Here is an 18,769-nt window from a genome sequence, read left to right as displayed (position 1 = left end):
GTATGTCAATAAGAAAAAGAAAAACAATCCAAGAAGGGACAAACAATCCATGGGCAAAACAGATTAAAAGGCATTTCATAGATTAGGTAAAATAAACGCCTGTAACATACGGGGAAATGTTTATTAATAATCAGGAAAATGTATAATGAAATCACAGCGAGATACCATTCACTTCCACCTGATGGGTAAATATTTTAAAGTCAAACAACATCAAGTATTATTAGTAAGATGTAGAATAAAGATACAGAGTAACATGCACCCCCACACACTGCTCGTGGGAGCGAGCCACCACTTTGTTACTCTTGCTTTGGGATGCCACTTACATTATCCAATAAAGTTGAACATGTGCACACCCCGCAACCCAGAAACTTCACTCAGAGCTTCAATAGTCAAGAGAAACTCATGCACATGTTTACCAGGTGACACGTCTAAGAATATTTATAGCAGCATTTTTCTCCAAAGCAAAACAACCCAAATATTCATAAACAGGAGAATGTATGAATGAATTATAATGTAGTCATACGATACAATGCAATATGGCTATATATCATCAAGTTTAAATGGGGTGTTCTATCAGTGGAAGTGGGGCAAAAGCAAAGGTCCCAGAACACAGAGATCAAATATCACACTCCACAGAGGCTAGAAACGACTGCCTGACAAAACCCATATTTGAGAGCCACTGTTACTAGAGAGAAAGCAGACGGTGAGGGAGGAAGAAATAGATGGTTCGGTTTGTACCAAAACATGAGTAAATGTTTGCTTAACTTTTTGTGTGTTCATTTTAAAACACACACACACACACACAGAGAAATGCATTAAACCTAACTATTAAGGATGCTCTGCATCCTTACTTCAGGAAGCTTCAAGCATAGCTCAAACTGTTTGACAGACACAGTAGCATGATATTGCCATGCCCACTCTAGCCACAGCACCTTCAGATAAGCTCAGCACCACCACCAGGGACCTCATCGACCGTCAGCAATGAGAATGAGAACAAGTTCACACCAGCCGCTTCCAAGGCCTGAAGACCAGAGTGTTTCCTTTTTGAAGACAGAAAAAAAAAGTGCATCTTACTCCATCCTTAACCTCAGGACTGAGACAATTAATGGCCACCACTTCGTATTTATCTTGCATCCAGTTGAGCTAAAGCTGCAACCCTACATCAGGTGGGATAATTATCCAGCTTGAACAGAAAAGGCTTCACAGGTCCTCAGCCCCTAGCACCATATTCATTCAACACATGTGGTTCATTTCACAAACACCAGCACCACAAACACCAGCACCAGACGCGCTATTGGGTATTTGGTGACAGGAATCGAGGCAGAAAAAGGTACATCTGACTGAACTTCGACTCAGGAAACAATGAGTCGGGAGACATTTTGCCATCCACGGTACTGAGAGGATAGAAAAGGCTTTTTATCAAAATCTCTGGTTCACAAAGACTATATCATGTTGCCCAGGTGGTCTTGCACAAGTGGTGTGATGCACATGAAGAAATCAACTTGAATGAACAAGCAATGGTTTATAACGCACCAGAACTTGCAAAATCCCCATAGAGCAAAAAATAAATAAATAAATCTATGGGGGGTGGGGTTCCCCTTTACTAGCTAACCCAATCCTGGCCTTAACTGCTTTATTTTAGTAACTGATGTATAGCACTGGCTTGAAGACTCACCAAATGATGTGAAGATATATTTTTACATAAGGTTTCTAAAAAGTTATTTATTTCTACAGATCCTTTAAGAACTATCTGATAGGTTTCAATTTCAGAATTATATAGTTTATTTTGGAGTTGGGCACCAGTTTGCTTTGGGATATGATGATGAGATGCTTTCAGTGTTCAGCAGGAATTACCTAAACTTACAGGAGGAGCTTCAACAGCTTTCCATTTGTTCATGGCAAAGCCTCCTTAGACTAGGACTTACTAGAAGGGGGGCCATGATGATCTGGTTTGACATGTTATAGGTAGAGCCAAGCCCAATACCATGTACACATGGCACTTAATAAATACAGACTGTTCAGAAGGTGAATGGGTTGGATCTGGGCAGAAAGGAAGAGCAGAAATCGATCAGCACGTGTCTGGTTTGTCTTGAGAAAACGACGTTTATCTGACCAAGCATGGTCCAGATTGATGTGGTTCAATCTGTTCACACTCAAAGGTCTAGGTAGCTGGTACCCCACATCTCTAAGGGAAATCAAGACACAGATACAGCTTCCCTTACAGTAATGGAAGCTTAACCAGAGGAAGAGTTAATGTAGTTAAAACACCAGACTGGCAGCCTGAGAACTCTTTGCCACCTGGCCATTGTAACATGCTCAGAGTTTCCACCAAAGTCACCCTTTCCTTCCACTCCATGGAATAAAGTGCTGGAAACAGATACCAGGTAGTAGTTTGCCACCAGTGCCCCAATATGTGGCAGTTTACTGCATGGGACTATTATTCTTATTTGGCATTTGAACTTTTAAATGACTGCAGTGATTACTGCTCCAATGCTGCACGTGATAATTGCCTTAGCAGAAAAGGATGTCTTTGTTCTTGCCCACTCACCTTTTGTATGGAGTTTCCCACTCCTGTTCCCTTATTTATGACTTGTTGACATTCATCTATATTTAGCAAGTGTTTTGCTAATATCTAAGGAGTCATCAAAGGTGCAGCTGCTTCATCTCTACAGGAAACCCCCACTTTAGGGGGTTAGCTCTCCTCTATAAAGATCTACTCCGGAACATTCTCTGCATGAAGATGAGAAATGCATTTCTTGATTTTTAAATTAGCTGGCTAATGCTTCCATCCTTTCCCTACTTTTGGAGCTCGATGAACTCATATGTTATTCTTGGTTGGTTGTCAAACCAGTGAGGATGTTTTTCTGATCATCTTTATGTGGAGTTATATTTGGCTGTTTTTCTCCTCCCTTTTCCAGAGGTTCCTTTCTTCATTGTGTGGACATGTGACCTTGTTTTTATGTTTTCAGTGTCCCAAGCTAGGAAACTTGTGATAGTCCTTTCCTGTTCCTTCTCGAATCACTGGTTCGTGTCACAAATGCTTGGCTCACTTCCTCCAAGTCCTAGGAAAGGGGGTCCTCCAAACAACCCTACGGCTGCCTCTATCAGAGTGTGGACGCTGTGGCACAAGCCGTGACCCACCCTTTTTGAATGCCATCCCAATCAGGTTAATGAACAATATACTCAAAATGCTGTATTTTAAAGTGACCTCTAAGACAAAGAGTTCTCATACACTTTGAGCTGCCTCTTTATAAGAAAAGAGAACACTAAAGACAACTCCTCATGAGGCTTGTGGGTCTCTCTATTAACCCATTTCTATTCACCCTTAGAAACAGAAAATACTTATTCTCCATTCGTCTGGGCTTTCAAAAAATCGGTAGAATAAAAAAATTATCCTTTCATATAAATCTTAAATAAAATAAGTATGGAAGAGAATTTCGGAATAGATTTCACAAGTTCTTTTGAAACTGATAAGAATCCACCAGAGGAGGAAAACTAAACACAGGAAACTGGAATGGAGAGGGTAAGGGGGGGCATTTAAAGTGGGATATTTTGCTTGCATTATTGTCTCTTCCACTCGGCATCCATGTGGAAGAATCAGGAGAGAGATGAGAAACCAACTTTCCCAGGCAGCCTGGTACATGCAAGCCTTCAACTCATGTATTGGAGAGAGAGTGTAGTGCAGGGGTTGAGAGCACAGGCTCTGGAGCCAGATTCAACTCCAGCCTCTACCACTTCCAAGCTATGAATCCTTAGCCAGTTATTTTCATCTCTCAGCACCTCAATCTCCTCATCTGTAAAATGAGGATCATAATAGTACCGCCCTCATGGAGTTATGAAAAGCAAATGTGTTAATAATAAATAGTGCCTGGCATATAACAACTACTATATAAGCATTTCGTAAGCCTAAAAATTAACTTAAACAAATTAAATAAATCCATTTGAGCCTCATAATTCTCTGAACTAGACATTTGTCACAAACTACATTGGTTGCTGGCTCAAAAGGCACTCCTCTCTTCTTGTGGCAAAGCTCACCTCACTTAATAGAGGCTGAAAATGTCATATGCTGGCTTTCCCAGCATTCCTTGCATGAATATGGAACCCAAATTCTGTCTAATGGAAACAGAAAATTTTTGCCGGTGCCTCTTTTTGTTGCTGTTGTTTCTCTAGTTTTTTTTATTCTGCTTTTATTTACTCAGGTGATTTTTTAATTAAAGTATAGTTAACATACAATATTATATTCCTTTCAGGTGTACAGCAGAATGGTTTGAGATTTATATACCTTACTACATGATCACCATGATAAGTCTAGTAACCATCTGTCAGTGTACAAAGTTATTATAATATTATTGACTATATTCCCTATACTGTACATTACATCCCAGTGACTTATTAATTTTATAATCAGAAGTTTGTACCTCTGATTCCTCTTTACCTTTTTCTCCCGTCTTCCCACCCTCTTGCCCTCTGGCAATCATCAGTTTGTATTCAGTATCTATGAAAAGATGTGATTACATATATGCAATGGAATATTACTCAGTAATAAAAGAGAATGAAATCTTGCCATTTGTGATAACATGGAGCTAGAGAGTATTAAGCCAAGTGAAATAAGCCAAACAAAGAAACACAGATACCATATGATTTCACTCATTGTGGAATCTAAAAAAGAAAAAGAAAGAACAAGAGAAATAAAACAGAAACAGACTCATAGATACAGAGTACTGCTTGCTAATGTCTTCTGGAAAGATTTTCCTGCCTTGCAAAAGAAACATACAAGGAGAAGCTCCCTTCCATGCTTCCTGTCTGCTGACATTCTATAGCCATGATCTCATGACCACTATGAAAAAGCCAAGAGCCAACCCTGAAATCACCTGCACACAGGCTTTTTGTCAAGTGTGGTGGTGAGATAAATATTTATCCTTTGAGCCACTTTCAGTCTGATAGTCAATTATTTGTAGCCAAATGCATTCCAAATAACACAAGGTTATTATAAATGAAGAAATAGAGGTTTAAAAAGGGTCAATAACTTTGCTAGCCAGAGAGGTAACAGAACTGGAATTCAAACCCAGTCTAACTGTAGAGCTTGAGCTCTTCAAGTGTACCAGGAAGCCCCCAACACAGAGCTCACCAACTGGACAAAGCTAGTTAGGATTCAGAGCACCAAGGGACCACCATGTGCCGAGAGACTGGGCAGAATGAAAAATAACAAATGCTTTACAACACTATTCCTGTTATTGTATGCTAATCACTTTCACCTCTAGAAAAGCAAAATTGGAAGGGAGCTCATAGACTGTCCAGTCAGTTCAGATGACAAAACTGAGATGCCCAAAGTCACACACCTGGTTAGTGACAAAGTCAAATGAGAACTGAGGTCATGACCCACCATTTTTTCTCTATACCATTATCTCATTTTATCAGCCTTTAAAGATCATCATGAAATAAGGAGATGCTGAGTAAACAAATTGGGCATTCAAGCTTGGGAGTCAAAGAAGAGTCAGGGCTAGGGGAAAATATTTGGTAGTCATCAACATGCCAAGGATACTTTAAGGTGTTGGCACTTGTTGAGTTCTAGGAAAAGTGAAGAGAGTAGAAGACTGTTTATTGAGTGCTTACTGTATGCCAGTCATTGTGCTAGTACTTTATACATATTAATCCCTTAGTCCTTACAACAAATCAGGAGGCAGATACTGTTATTCATCCCATTTTACAGATGGAGAAACTGAGGCACAAGAAGGTTATGTATCTCACCCAAGGTCACAAAGCTAGTAAGTAGTAAAGTTGGAATATAAATTCAAGTATTGTGGTTCCAAATTCCTTGCCGTCAAGTGCTCTGCTTCTGTATCTTGGGCTTAGCTTTTAGAGCTGTTACTCTCATATAGAGCATAATAATACTGTAATACATACCACAGATGCGAACCAGGTCAACTCTAAGATTATGAGCCCCTCAGCCTGGCTGACTGGCTCTGCAACTAGCAGATCACAGCTGACATGTAGAGCTGAATTACCCAAAGGCCACACTAACTCATGCAAACAGCACCAGTAAATTAGGGCAACCAGAAGAGCAAAAGAGCTCAACTCGGAAGAACTTATCAAGAATTTTGTAATAAATAATCTGAAAAGACACACTTTTAATTTCAGCATGCAGGTAAACTTTGTGTTTTATGGATTTGTATTGTCACCTCGGCTGTGACCCCAGACATCTTAGAGTAGAGAGTCTTCCTTGAACTTCTGGTTCACAAACACAAGTTTGGAGTGGTTTGCTATGCAGAATAAATTATCAGAACACGACCACTTCGTAGGAATCAACATTAACAGATTGGGCCAATATATCAAGCAATTGCCTCAGAGCTTCAAATCCACATCTCCCATCAACCCCCAGCCACACTGTAGCATTATTCAACTCCAACACGAGCAACCTGAGTTAGAGGTAGACTCCACAAGCTTAAGGGCACAGTCCCCAACAAGACTACCCTCACTTCAGATGCCAGTTCCAAATTTAAGGGTACTGAGGCCAACTGGCTACAAGTCCAAAAGATCCCACAACCTCCCTCAGGTTCAATGATTTGTTAGAATGATTCACAGAACTCAGGAAAATACTATCCTTATGATTACAATTTCATTATAAAGGACTTAGATCAGGACTAGCCAAATGAGGAGATATAAGGTAAGGTCTATGTGGGTCCTAGATACCGAGTTTGGGTCTTTTCCCCATGGAATCAGTACACATCACTCTCCTGGCACATTGATGTATTCACTACCCAGAAAGCTCCACAAAGCTTTAGTGTTCAGTTTTTACTGGGGTTTCATTATGTAGACTTGATTAAATCAATGGCCATTTGATTGAACTCTCCAGAAGGTTGGAAGGTCAAGCTGTCTCAAAGCCCTAGTCCTCTAATCACATGGTTGGCCTTTCTTTTTTTATTATTTTTTTTCTTTTTTTAAATTTTTAATTTTTTTAAAAATTTTTTAGGTGAGGCAACCCTTGGTTGACCTCACAGATTACAAGGACCTTGTCAGTTTACAATCTCTTATTTTTTTATTTTTTACACCTATAGCACCTGGTCTTCCTAGGTGGTCTCCCATCCAAGTACTAACTAGGCCCGACCCTGCTTAGCTTCCGAGACCAGACGGGATCAGGCTTGTTCAGGGTAGCATGGCCGTAGCACGGTCTTTCTGATGACAAGTCCCCATCAGAATCATCATTAGCAATGTAAATTCAGGTGTGATCCAAGGGGCTCCTGAATAGACACTCCTATTATTTGGGAAATTCCAAGGATTTGGAGTCCTCCTCATAGGAGCTAGGGACAAAGGCCAATCAAATTCTTTATTATACACACACAGCCCCCAGCCCCATATTCTTCTTCATGATGTTGACATGTTGGGGCAGGGATTTTGCTAACCACATTTCTCCTTTGCCAGCTGGTTCCCTGCCGGACTTTGCCAAAGGAATGCTAGCAGACTGGAAGGCATGAGGGTAGGGGGCTTTACTCTCTTGTGTTTGCCTCCTGCTTTCTTCCTGTTTCTTTTCTGTTTCTATGAACATGACCCCAGCCACACTTTCCACCTCAATAGTGGCAGTTTATTCCAATATCTGCAGCTGACTTCTGTTTTCAGTTTTTCAGCATCCCGGAACCAGCCTTATCACGCCCTCTCAGAGACATGAGAACCATCAACAGCCCCCTCCCCTCCTTAGACGTCTGGGTCCCAGGCCCATGGAGCCCCTCCTCCCCAGCTCAGAGATACCAGTACCAGCTGAGCAGCATCCCTTCCTCAGAGGTCTGTGTTCCCACCCCACAGTATCAGCCTTCCAAATTCAAAGACACTTGAACCAGCCATCCGGTGTCCTCTCCTCAAAAGTCTTAATTTAAAAAGAAGAAAAATTCTTAATTTCTGCTCTACATCTCCCATCTCCAAGCCCCTACATTTTAATAATTCTAACCGTCATTACACTTTGTTTCCTAAGCCCTAGGAATGATTCTTTAGTTCCCTTTTTGCCTTTTCATTTCTCCACTACCTAGTTAACAATGCTTTATATTTAATTCCTTCTGTTAAAAATAACTAGTGTGGTTTTATCTACTGACTGATGCACAGATTGTCAAAGATGATTCCTCTCCAGGATCAAATAATTTTTCTGTCACCTCAGGAGTTCACCCTTGGCCTCCTTGGACTTAACCACATCATAACAGTAGCTCAAGAACTGCACTGTCCAATAGAACCTTCTGTGATTATGGAAATTTTGCACATCAGCATGGCCCAATATGGCAGCCAACAGCTACATGTGGCTGTTGAGCACTTAAATTTGACTAATGCAACTGAGAAACTGAATTTCTAGTATTATTTAATATTAGTTAAATTTACTTTAAAAAGCCACATTTGGCTAATGGCTACTGTGTCAGAAACCACAGTTGTATATCTTTATTTCCATCTCTCTCATATACTAGAGCTTTTTCTTCTGTTTTTCTACATCATCTTGTCCTGTGAAATAATTTTCACATTGTATTTTAATTATTTCTGTGATAGTCTCTCTTACCAACTTTGAACTTCTTGAGAGGCCATTCGATGCTTTTGGTACTTGGTTTCATGTCAGAAGAAGGTGTTCAAAAATGATTCATTAATTGAGGATAGTGTCCAACCAGAGTACAGCTGTGGACAGACTGAGGTTCTATGCCAGGGAGGAAGGAGATCATTTTAGACTGTAGAATTAAACTTGTAAAGTCCTTATTGCTTTGTGTTTCTACTTTCCTCATGTGTAAAGTAATTTCTGTAGGATAAGTGGAGCTTCTTAGGAATCATAAAATTGCCTACAAAGCTGGTCTGGAAGTGGAAAAATTCACTTGGCATTAACCTTAGCATTCTGTCTCTCAAAACTGGATTGAATACATTATCCTCTTAACCCTCCTGTGGATCAACTAGGTCTCTAAATTTCCAAATATATGTGTGTGTGTGTGTGTGTGTGTGTGTGTGTGTGTGTGTGTGTGTGTATCTTTTAAGCATAAAATTCACAAAGAAAGTTCAGAAAACCTGTCCCTACAATTTGGTGTGAAGGAAAGAATGAAGGACTCCATTCTCTTCTATCATCCATTTATCCAATTGGTCACTCAACAAATAATTATTCCACAAATACCAAGGGCCAGGTAAATTACTTTTTTTGACATTATGGAAATTAAATCTCTCTGTTAATCTGGTAATTTGTACTTCTCCATGTAGCATATACTACAATTAAATATTCTATGAATTATATAATTATATTTGTTGTATATTTGCACAACCAGATGGTAAGCTATATGAGGGTGGAAACTATGTCTGTTTTTTCACACCTGCATTTTCAGCAGAATAGCAACATAGGTAATATCAATATAGTGTGTAACAGAAAGTCATTTTTGAGTAAATGAATAAACAGAAAAAGAATGTCATATGTAGTATTTGGAAAATTAGCTACCAAAATTAGTTACCAACATCATACATAGTATTTGGAATATTAGTTACCTGAGAAGAATTTGACAATTCCATTTAACAAGTTTTCTTAAGAAAATTGTTGACCAAGAATTGGAAAATCTAAAGCCCCAAAATGAAGATAATACCTGAGTTTTCTTTTTCCCAGAATTCTCTTATTGCCTCACAGTCCTCCATTCATTGAATCACTAGCATTTAATAAATCAGCCAAAAACAAAGAAGTCAATAGAGAACATAAACAGGTGTTTTAAATTCAAAAGAGGAGACATAAGTCTTGAAAACTGAGTCTTTTTTTTTTTTTTTTGCAAGAGGAGGGCTTTTTGAAAAAGAAAAAGAGTTTTCGTCTTCAAAAAATTTAACAGTCTGAGGAACTCAAGACATAGAAATTGCCCTTAAACCAGAGAGGAAAGGAGATTGCCTGATGATATGACAATAGTTTTCTGGCTCAAAAACAGAGATGCTGAACAGCAAAGAGAAGGAAGAGTAACCAAAAGAGGACTCAAGAAGAGTTTAGATGCTCGGAGGTTTAGATGGCATGCTCTCTTTTCTCTGGGCCAAGTCCTAGGGTGGAGAAGAAATTCTGGAAACCCTAAATTCTAGAAACCCAAAAAAAAATAGGTTTAAAGAGGGGTCCTCCAACCAGAAGATGAAGCTTAGACAATCAATGGTCTCATGGAGAAGACCCCTATGTGTTCCGACACAGCTTTGAAATAGTCAAATAGAAATGGCTGTGGGAAGAGTCTGCAGAGAGGATCTATGACAATATCCTGAGTCTTTCATGGCACCAGTGGGGCAAGAAGGGCATCTGAAGTCTCCTGTGCATGTAGGAGACTCATTATGAAGCTAAGGAAGTTTAAGATTCATGGCCCTCGTCTGCATGCCTCCTACAAATCCCAGGAAGAATCCTGGTGGTGTGTTCACATGGTTCCATATTTTTGTAAAATTGGTAATAGCAAGAAACATTAACACCAATTGGTTAAGACCATTGTCTCTTTCCATTCCATCTTCCCCTATGAAATACCTACCCCTGTGTCAGATGGTGTTAGGGTAGCCATTGGCATATTTGGGATGCAGCTAAGAGGAAGTTGAGTTAAGAATACACTTATATTTGAGTTTAGTCAGATATATTTACATGGTTCTCAGTCACTTCTGTGTATAATTGTTTTTGCTAGCCATCCAAGTATATATATGGGTGCCAAAAATCCTCCTAGCATCCACTGTGCCAACACCCAGAGTCATGGCCCAAAGTTGCAGAGCCAGAAGATGCAATATGATATGAACATATCCTACAGCACCAAGAACCAGAACAACATGGGTAGTGAAGAAAAAGAGTTTTAAATGTATGCAGCCAGATGCTAGCCTATAGAAAGTTCTTCTAGTCACGAGAAGTGTGAAATTGCAAGTGAAGCATTTAGCTTCCATTCATGCCTCGTCAGAATGGAAGTTCTTCCCAGCCAGAAAATATACTCAGTAATGTACTCGACCCAACAAAATCATAATTTTATATTCTTTTTCTTAAAGGTAGCTCCCCAAATTAAATTCAATCTCTCTCTACATAAGTTAGATTCTTTTCTGCTGCACCCAAGTGGGGCATGGAAATGCCGAGAGAATGCTGGTGGACTTATGAAGACTTTATACGCAAGGAACAAGGACACAGAGGGACTTGCATGGACAGAGGAGAGGGACACTTATGACAGTTCAGCAAAGAATTCGAAAAAGTGGGACACTGATGATCTAAGGCCAAGAAGACCAAATGCTGGTTCCTGATGCCAAAACAATACCTAATCCCCTAGTACTTTGATCAACACCTAGAGAGAATAGAAGATCTAGCTCTGAATTGAAAAAGTTTAATTACACAGGTGACCAATATCCTAAAGTGATTAACTTGACATGGAATTAACTGACGTTTAGTGACCCAACATCAGTGAAATGGGAGGATTGAAATCTCAGTTCAGTTTAGTTCCATAAAAAGGTTAATTTTTACACACCTGAGTGTTTTGACTATAAAATTAAGATCAAATAAATCGATGAAAGAGAAATTCTGCCCAAGTGGCTGAGTCAACTCAACTTACCATGTTGTTGGTCACAATATTGAACTTGAAACAACAGCAACGGTTGAGAAATCTCCCCTACCCTTTTGTGTTTCTGGAAATAGCTACGTGCAACAAACTCACTTTTTTCTTCCATATTCAAGATGGGACACGTCTCTGTCCTTCCTCTTGATTCCCATAAGACTACGGATGACTTCCTTGTTTACTTGTCTCTGCAAAACCCCACGTCTCCTCCCTTTTTTCCCCCTGAGACATTCTCATGAATGAATTTCTATTACAACGGCCTGAATAAAACCATCTCCTTCATTGTCTAGCACATCATGTCTTTGACCTTGGCTTGTTCTCTCTAAATGGTAACCCAGAAGCTAGTTGGGTTTGGGATTATAATTGCAAAAGCAAGCTTTTATAAGCATAGTGAAATAGGGCCTATGAAGGACCTGAACAATCCCATCAGTGGAAGTTAAAAAGATAAAACTGCACACTTCCAAATGACAATAGTCATGTTTTAGTAGCTATAGATAGAAAATATAATGGTCAAAGAATTACCCTGAATTTAGCAATTCTTTACATTTTATTTCATTAATCCCTAGGAGGATCTACATACATTTGATAAATTCAAACATATGTCCAGGTTTTTTTTTGTTTTCTATTGAAGATTTATGCCTTCACAGCTTCACAGCTTTTTAAAAGTATTTCTATGATCATCAGAGGTGTATGGACCACAAGTCAGGAACAACCGACTTGAATAGTCTCAGGTAAAAATGAAACTGTGAGAAAAGAGCTGACTTGGCTGGTGTAGGCAGAGTGTCAAAGCTCCTGGGGCTGTCCCTTTGGAGGGTGGTTGGCCAGGGAGACCTCATGAAGCACAGGCATTTCATCTCCCTTTCCTATTGTATCCCTACCCTGGAGCTGGGAAGATGCAGAACCAACTGCTTCCTCCAGGCTCTCCTCACCTGAGCCCACACAGAGGTACCCCCTCTTTCCTGCTAATGCCTCCTCTCCTGACCTCTCCCCAGCGTGCACACACACACACACACACACACACACACACACACACACACACACACACACGCACCTCTCATCTGTGGTTCCGAACCAGAACCCTACTCCCTGGTGACCTTAATCCTTTTAGATGGCGAAACAGAAAAGTCTTTATGGATAAGATCACAGGCCCCTCTTCCGGGGCCTCACCTGAGAGAAAGGAAAAAGAGAAGGAGAAGAAAGCCCAGGGAAATCAGAGCTGCACTTGCTTCCTGGCTTCACCCCTCCTTTACAACCTGAGTCCAGCCCAAGCCTCAGAAAGGCCAACAGAAAAAAGAATATCTAATTTTATGACAATACAGACAACACATTTGTGGATATTTCCAAATTGATTTTAAGGCATGCCTAACAAGCCCTTTTACACATGTTATGAAAGGAATAACGTATTGGTCATATTTGTTGTATACAAGCAAATGCACTTCTTATCCTTCTTAAAAAATACACTGACAAGCCCACACATACTTTGCAGGCTTATGTAGAAATAGAATTAATAATAATTTAATATCCAATCAAAATATTGAAAACCAGCTTTCAGGCTATGTGTGATAGAGCAGGTCCTCAAATAATGTTTCGTTGTAACGTTGATGAGGAAAAAAAAATCTATTCCCGTCTGGGGCCACTGTCTGTGTGGAGTCTGCAGGTACCCACCGTGTCTGTGTGGGTTTCCTCCAGGCCCTCCGGTTTCCTTCCATATTCCAAAGCCGTGCACGTGAGGCGGATGGGCATGTCTCAACTGTCTCAGTCTGAGTGAGTGTGGTGCGAATGACCCTTCAAGGGAGTGGCATCCTATCCAGGGTCCTGCCTGAGCCCCGAGCTGCCAGGAGAGGCTCTAGCCTTAAACTGGAATCAGAGGGTTAGAAAATCATTATCTTCTTGTTTTTATGCATCTTTCTTAAATGTACATACAGCCCACATTTCTTTCAGTGTTTAATATTAGAAGTGTTTTGGGTCTTTATTTAGAAGTTTGGTGACGTTTTTGTAACCAGAAATATGCCATAGGAACTTAACTTCTGTTTCTATCAATTAGCTTGTGGTAAAATTGGTTTCATTATACATCATTCTGCTAAAGTTGCAGTTTCCAAGAACCTATCAATGACATGAAGTGAGGACATACTGTACATGACCATCCCAAGTGCAGTGTTGGTGCCATAAGCATTCCAAAGTGGAATTATTCATTATCTTTACATATGGCACCACCCCATCTTTATCCAGGATTTTATTTTAGATCCAAAATTGCAAAAGGAAGTTAAGACATCATCTAATTTCTTAAAACTAGACAAACATATCCATATTATTCTTAACTCCAAAGTTGGTTTCCAGTGGAGGAGGTGGGATTTTCAGAGTTTGGGGTTTGAAGCAGTTCTGACAATTTTACATCTCCGCGTCTGAGTTTAATTTCCTTCCCCAAGACCCAGTGTGCATTGCTGTGTTCGGTATAGTCAGGACGAAATGCAGCGAAATGGAAATACCCTGTGTGTGTATTAGTGATTTACGTTAGATACGGAAATGAATTGTGACTTTATGGACAGGAATTATTTTCCCTTCTGTTTAATATGTAGGCCATGTCTCCTCTGGCATCGTAGCCCGTTATCTTTCTCCTCCTACTTCACACTTTCCATGAGCCTTCTGGTTTCACAGCGGACACGTTGTAAATCTTCTAAGTGTCCCACATATGTTTCATTAAAAGTGTTTGTTTCTTTGATCAGCTTGACGTTTCTAATGTGAAAAAAATAATAACTTTGTCGCCTTGTGCTCCGAAATGCATAGGCCTGAGGCGGGGAGCAGCCCTGCTGACGGCCAGCACCAGGGGTCCTGGTGTCTGCCATTCAGGGTCCACCAGGTGTGAGCCTGCTGCCCACAATGGCCAGGTTGGTAGGGGAGGCAAGAGCTAGAAAATAGGTGTATTAGTCAGCAAAGCCTGCCGTAACCAAGTACTAGAGACTGGGTGGCTTAACAGCAGAAAGTTATTGTTTCACAGTTATGGAGGCTAAAAGTCCAAATCAAAGTGTCTGCATGGTTGGTTCTGAGGCCTCTCTCCCTGGCTCGGAGAGAGACACCTTCTCCTCGTGTTCTCTCATGGTCTTCCTCTGTACGTGTGTATGTCTGTGTCCTAACTTCCCTTCCTGTAAGGACACCAGTCTTACTGGATTAGGGCCCACCTTAATGACCCCATTTTAACTTAATCACCTCTTTAAAGACTCTATTTCTAAACACAGTCACATTCTGATGTACTGAGGGCTACATGACTCAGTCCATAACACCTGATATTTGTTATACGTTGGCAAAGCATATGAAAAAGAGGGAGGGAAAGTGGTCACCAGGGAGAGGTGGCCACCATGGGTTCGTTAGCAAGATAGGGTAAACTTTTTAAAGACCGTTTTTTAGAGCAGTTTTAGGTTCACAGCCAAATTGAGGGAAAGGTACAACAACTTTCTGCACACCTTGTGTCCCTGCACATGCATGGCTTCCCCTGTTATCAACGCCCCTCGTCAGAGTGATACATTTGTTACAACTGATGAACCAACCCTGACACATTATAATCACCCAAAGTCTATAGTTTACATTTGGCTTCATCCTCAGTGTTGTACCTTCTATGGACGTGGACAAATGTACAGTGACGTGTATGCACCATTACGGTATCATACAGAGTATTTTTGCTGTCTAATAGAGGGGATTTTTCAGGGGCTTCAGACTCTACCTATTAAGGGGCTCATACTCCCAGAGGGTAGGGCATCAACACTTTAGAAAACAAATTAAACCACCACAGCAAGGGCGAGGCGAGCTCTGAGTCATGGATGTAGGTTTATTTGGGTCTTCTTGCCCTCCGAGACAGCCCATTTCCCAGCAGGAGGGAAATGGTGCAGAGTATCATAAGGCCAATAATTTCCCCCTCCTCCTCCTCCGCCTCCTTCATGCCTTTATTGCCAGTGGTGATCTCAAAATAATGTCACGGGTGCCAACATATACTTGTAGCCCTTGCCCCCAGGGGTCCAAATGACTAAACTTCCCTCACAGCCCTAGAAGCATAATTTTGAGAACACAAAAGGGCATGCCATTAAAGCACTCTGTCCCTGAGCAATTGATTAGCGTGCCACCCATCCCACGCCCAGTGTGACTTTCTTTAGAGTGCTGGAACACACCCCACGTCAGGGTTCCTGGGTTCCAATCTGAGTCCTGTAATGTTCCCACCAATTAGCATGTGGAGTCCTCTCTCTCAGTTACCATTTTTCAAATTGCTTCCCAGACTGTTACGACCCCACGAAAGTTGGCTTGAGTTTTGGAGGCTATTTCATAGGTAGAATCAGGCTTTATTTATTTGGATTAAACCATCGGATTTTTCAAGTCTGTATGGCACATTATTTCAGAATTCAATTCCGCTGTCCTCTTCTAGCTCTAAAGTACATTCTCACCTTTACTTCATCGCTTGAAAACGTACTCAAGAACTCGGGAAAACAAATGGCATAAATGTGACTGCTATCTACAGAAAACTTGGGTGCTCGTATTGACATAAGCAGGTTAAGGAAGACTGTTAAAGAAGAAAGGGTATTTTCATTAGAACCCTCGCAGCTCTCAGCCACAACCTTATCACCTCGTATTCTGCAGTGTACGTGCCGTTGCTCTCACCTTTCATGACATGGGTGAAAACCACTCAGGAAGTGAAGGCAGGCAGATAAAAAGCCAGATGCCCTGCTTGCTATTTTACATTTCACAGCTCCGTTCATCCAGCACCGTCTAATAAAGACACACTTCACTTCTTTACTTTGTAAACATAATTATCATAATTAATAAAATATTACTAATTTAATCCTTCCCCCCTTAACTTAAATCATTGCAAACGAAGGAAAAAAGTTTTCTTTATTCTAAGAGATCTTATAGATGCTAAATATGCAGCCAGATGGACAGCTACTCTGACTTACAGTCTCCCCAGAACTACATAGAATAGGTGAGGGATTGTTCCCCAAAGGAAGGAATACTGTGCCTGCAAAAACTACATTAGACCAGCATGGTGGTGACGGATTCTGCGGAAGGAAGAATAAATCCAAATTGTATGTGATTAATTTCTGTAATATTTCTGCAAATAGGAAAGGAAAATTTATTTACAGCGCAGTGAGTTCTAACCCAGATGCTACTACTAATTAGTTATAAAACTTTAACAATGCTCTTCCTCTCTGGGCTAGTTTCTTTATCTGGAACATGAGAACATTAAAATACATCATCTCCGGACAACTTGTAGGTCTCAGATGATCTCTTTATGTTACTGAAAAGTAGGAAATTTAACCCTAACATCAACTAGCAGCATAAACCAAAAAAGAGTCAATTAAATTATCTAAACATCATTTATAAATCAGGAATGATAATGTCTTAAGTTGCTAAATGAGATTGTATATTAAAGATCATGTGAAAAATAAAGAATATTAATAGCTACCATTGATTGAGCATCTTCTGTGTATTAAGTATTGCTCTAAATACTTTTCTTGTGGCTGTATCATATTTCTCTATCTATTTATCCAATACTGCCTAATGAAAACCCACTTTCTATTTCTTTCTTTTTTCCCTCAACTTATTCCAGTTTGTTCTGATGTCTGATAGATAAAGATGTTGGAATATTTATACATGGATAGTCAGAGAAACTTAATGTATTTCACCCTCAAGAAAATGCTAAGACAGAGCCACGTAATAGAAACAAAAACTCATTTAAAAGAGAGAGAGAGGGAGAGGGGAGAGAGAGAGAGAGAGAGAGAGAGAGAGAGAGAGAGAGAGAGAGAGAGAAGGAAGGAAGGAAGGAAGGAAGGAAGGAAGGAAAGGAAGGCTGAAGGAAGGAAGGAAGGAAGGAAGGAAGGAAGGAAGAAGACTGAGATGACAAGAAACAGGAATGAGACAAAAAAAAAATAAACACAGGTCAGGTAAGGATGACTGAAAGAAAAAAATGCAATAGCAAAATTAAAATATGCACCGGACCCAATAAGAGCAGGTTTAAAACTGCAGAAAATTGGGTGCGTAATGTAGAAGACATACTTAATATGCTCTCCAGAATTTGGAGAAAAATTACATAAAGATGAAAAGTATAAGAAAAGTGATAAGTTTGACCTGTGTCCTCAGTCTTTTAGAGCTAAAAATCCTTGCATAAAAAATTATAACTCTTGAAGCCAAAGAAATAAATGAAGACAGATTTATAGAAAATTTTGTGAACCTGAGAAAAGACAAATATGGAAAGGAGTCAGTATGTTACAAAAAATATCATGAATATATAACCATATTTAGATTTATAACTGTAGTTTTTAATTATAAGAATAATGAAAAGCATTCTACCAAAATCTAGGCTGAGGAAATTAACTAGGAAGAAACAAAAATCAGAGTAGGCACTTTAATTTCTTTGCAACACTCAATACGAGACGACAATAGAGCAACATCTACAGAGTTTTGAGGTCGAAAGTTGGTGAATATGAATTTTTATAGCCAGCCAAGTTATTGTTTTTCTATAATAGAGGCCTAATGACTGTATCAGATCTGTATAAGCTCAGAAAATATAGCCCTTATCTTCCCATGAGGAAAGGCATACTATAATTGATCAACTGACCAAGACAAACCAAAATTAAAACCTCAAAAACTGAAAACTAATGATATCAAAGGACTAGCTTTTTGTTTTTTAATCATCAAGCACTCCCCAGCCTAACCCCAGTGAAGCAACAGGGTAGACTGCAGTATTTTCAAACTGGTCCCTTAAGTTCCGGGTTCTACAAAAGTGACTCAGAGGTGCCAAGAAGGATGGGTGGCAGGCTGTGCTAAAGTTCGTTGGGTCTCCCACTCCCTTTTCAACCACAGTTGCTTCATGTTTGTCTTCTTTCTATATCATGGATCTGCAAAATTTGGTTTGGAGAAAAAAAAGTTTTCAGCTATTAAAAATAAAAAAGGATTAAAACCCATCTGAATAGTACAAAGCCCAGAAATAGTTTGGACCTCAACTCCATCACCTACTATTTGATGTTGAGCAAACCATTAATCTCTCTGACCATTAGACTCTTCAGTTGTAAATTCATCCCTTGTACCTTAAGGTTCTTGACAGGACAAATTGAGATGAGATATGAAAACAATTTTTAATGTTCTATTATTACTCAACTGAAGATTTACAAATTTCCAATAGAAACTACATGATAACTTGCACTGTTTGTTTAGAATGTGGGTTCAGTCAAGGATATACGTTCAAGCTCATGCTGCAAGCAAGA

At 39.9% G+C, this 18,769-nt stretch overlaps 1 pseudogene; it reads right to left on the bottom strand.

Moving 5' to 3' along the window:
* Positions 1 to 7,046: 7,046 nt before the first annotated feature.
* Positions 7,047 to 7,165, bottom strand: LOC120590095 (uncharacterized; annotated as a pseudogene).
* Positions 7,166 to 18,769: the final 11,604 nt, after the last annotated feature.

This window comes from Pteropus medius, unplaced genomic scaffold, assembly GCF_902729225.1.
Source record: "Pteropus medius unplaced genomic scaffold, Ma_sr-lr_union100, whole genome shotgun sequence".
Lineage (NCBI taxonomy): Eukaryota > Metazoa > Chordata > Mammalia > Chiroptera > Pteropodidae > Pteropus > Pteropus medius.
This window is presented reverse-complemented; position numbering and strand designations above follow the sequence as displayed.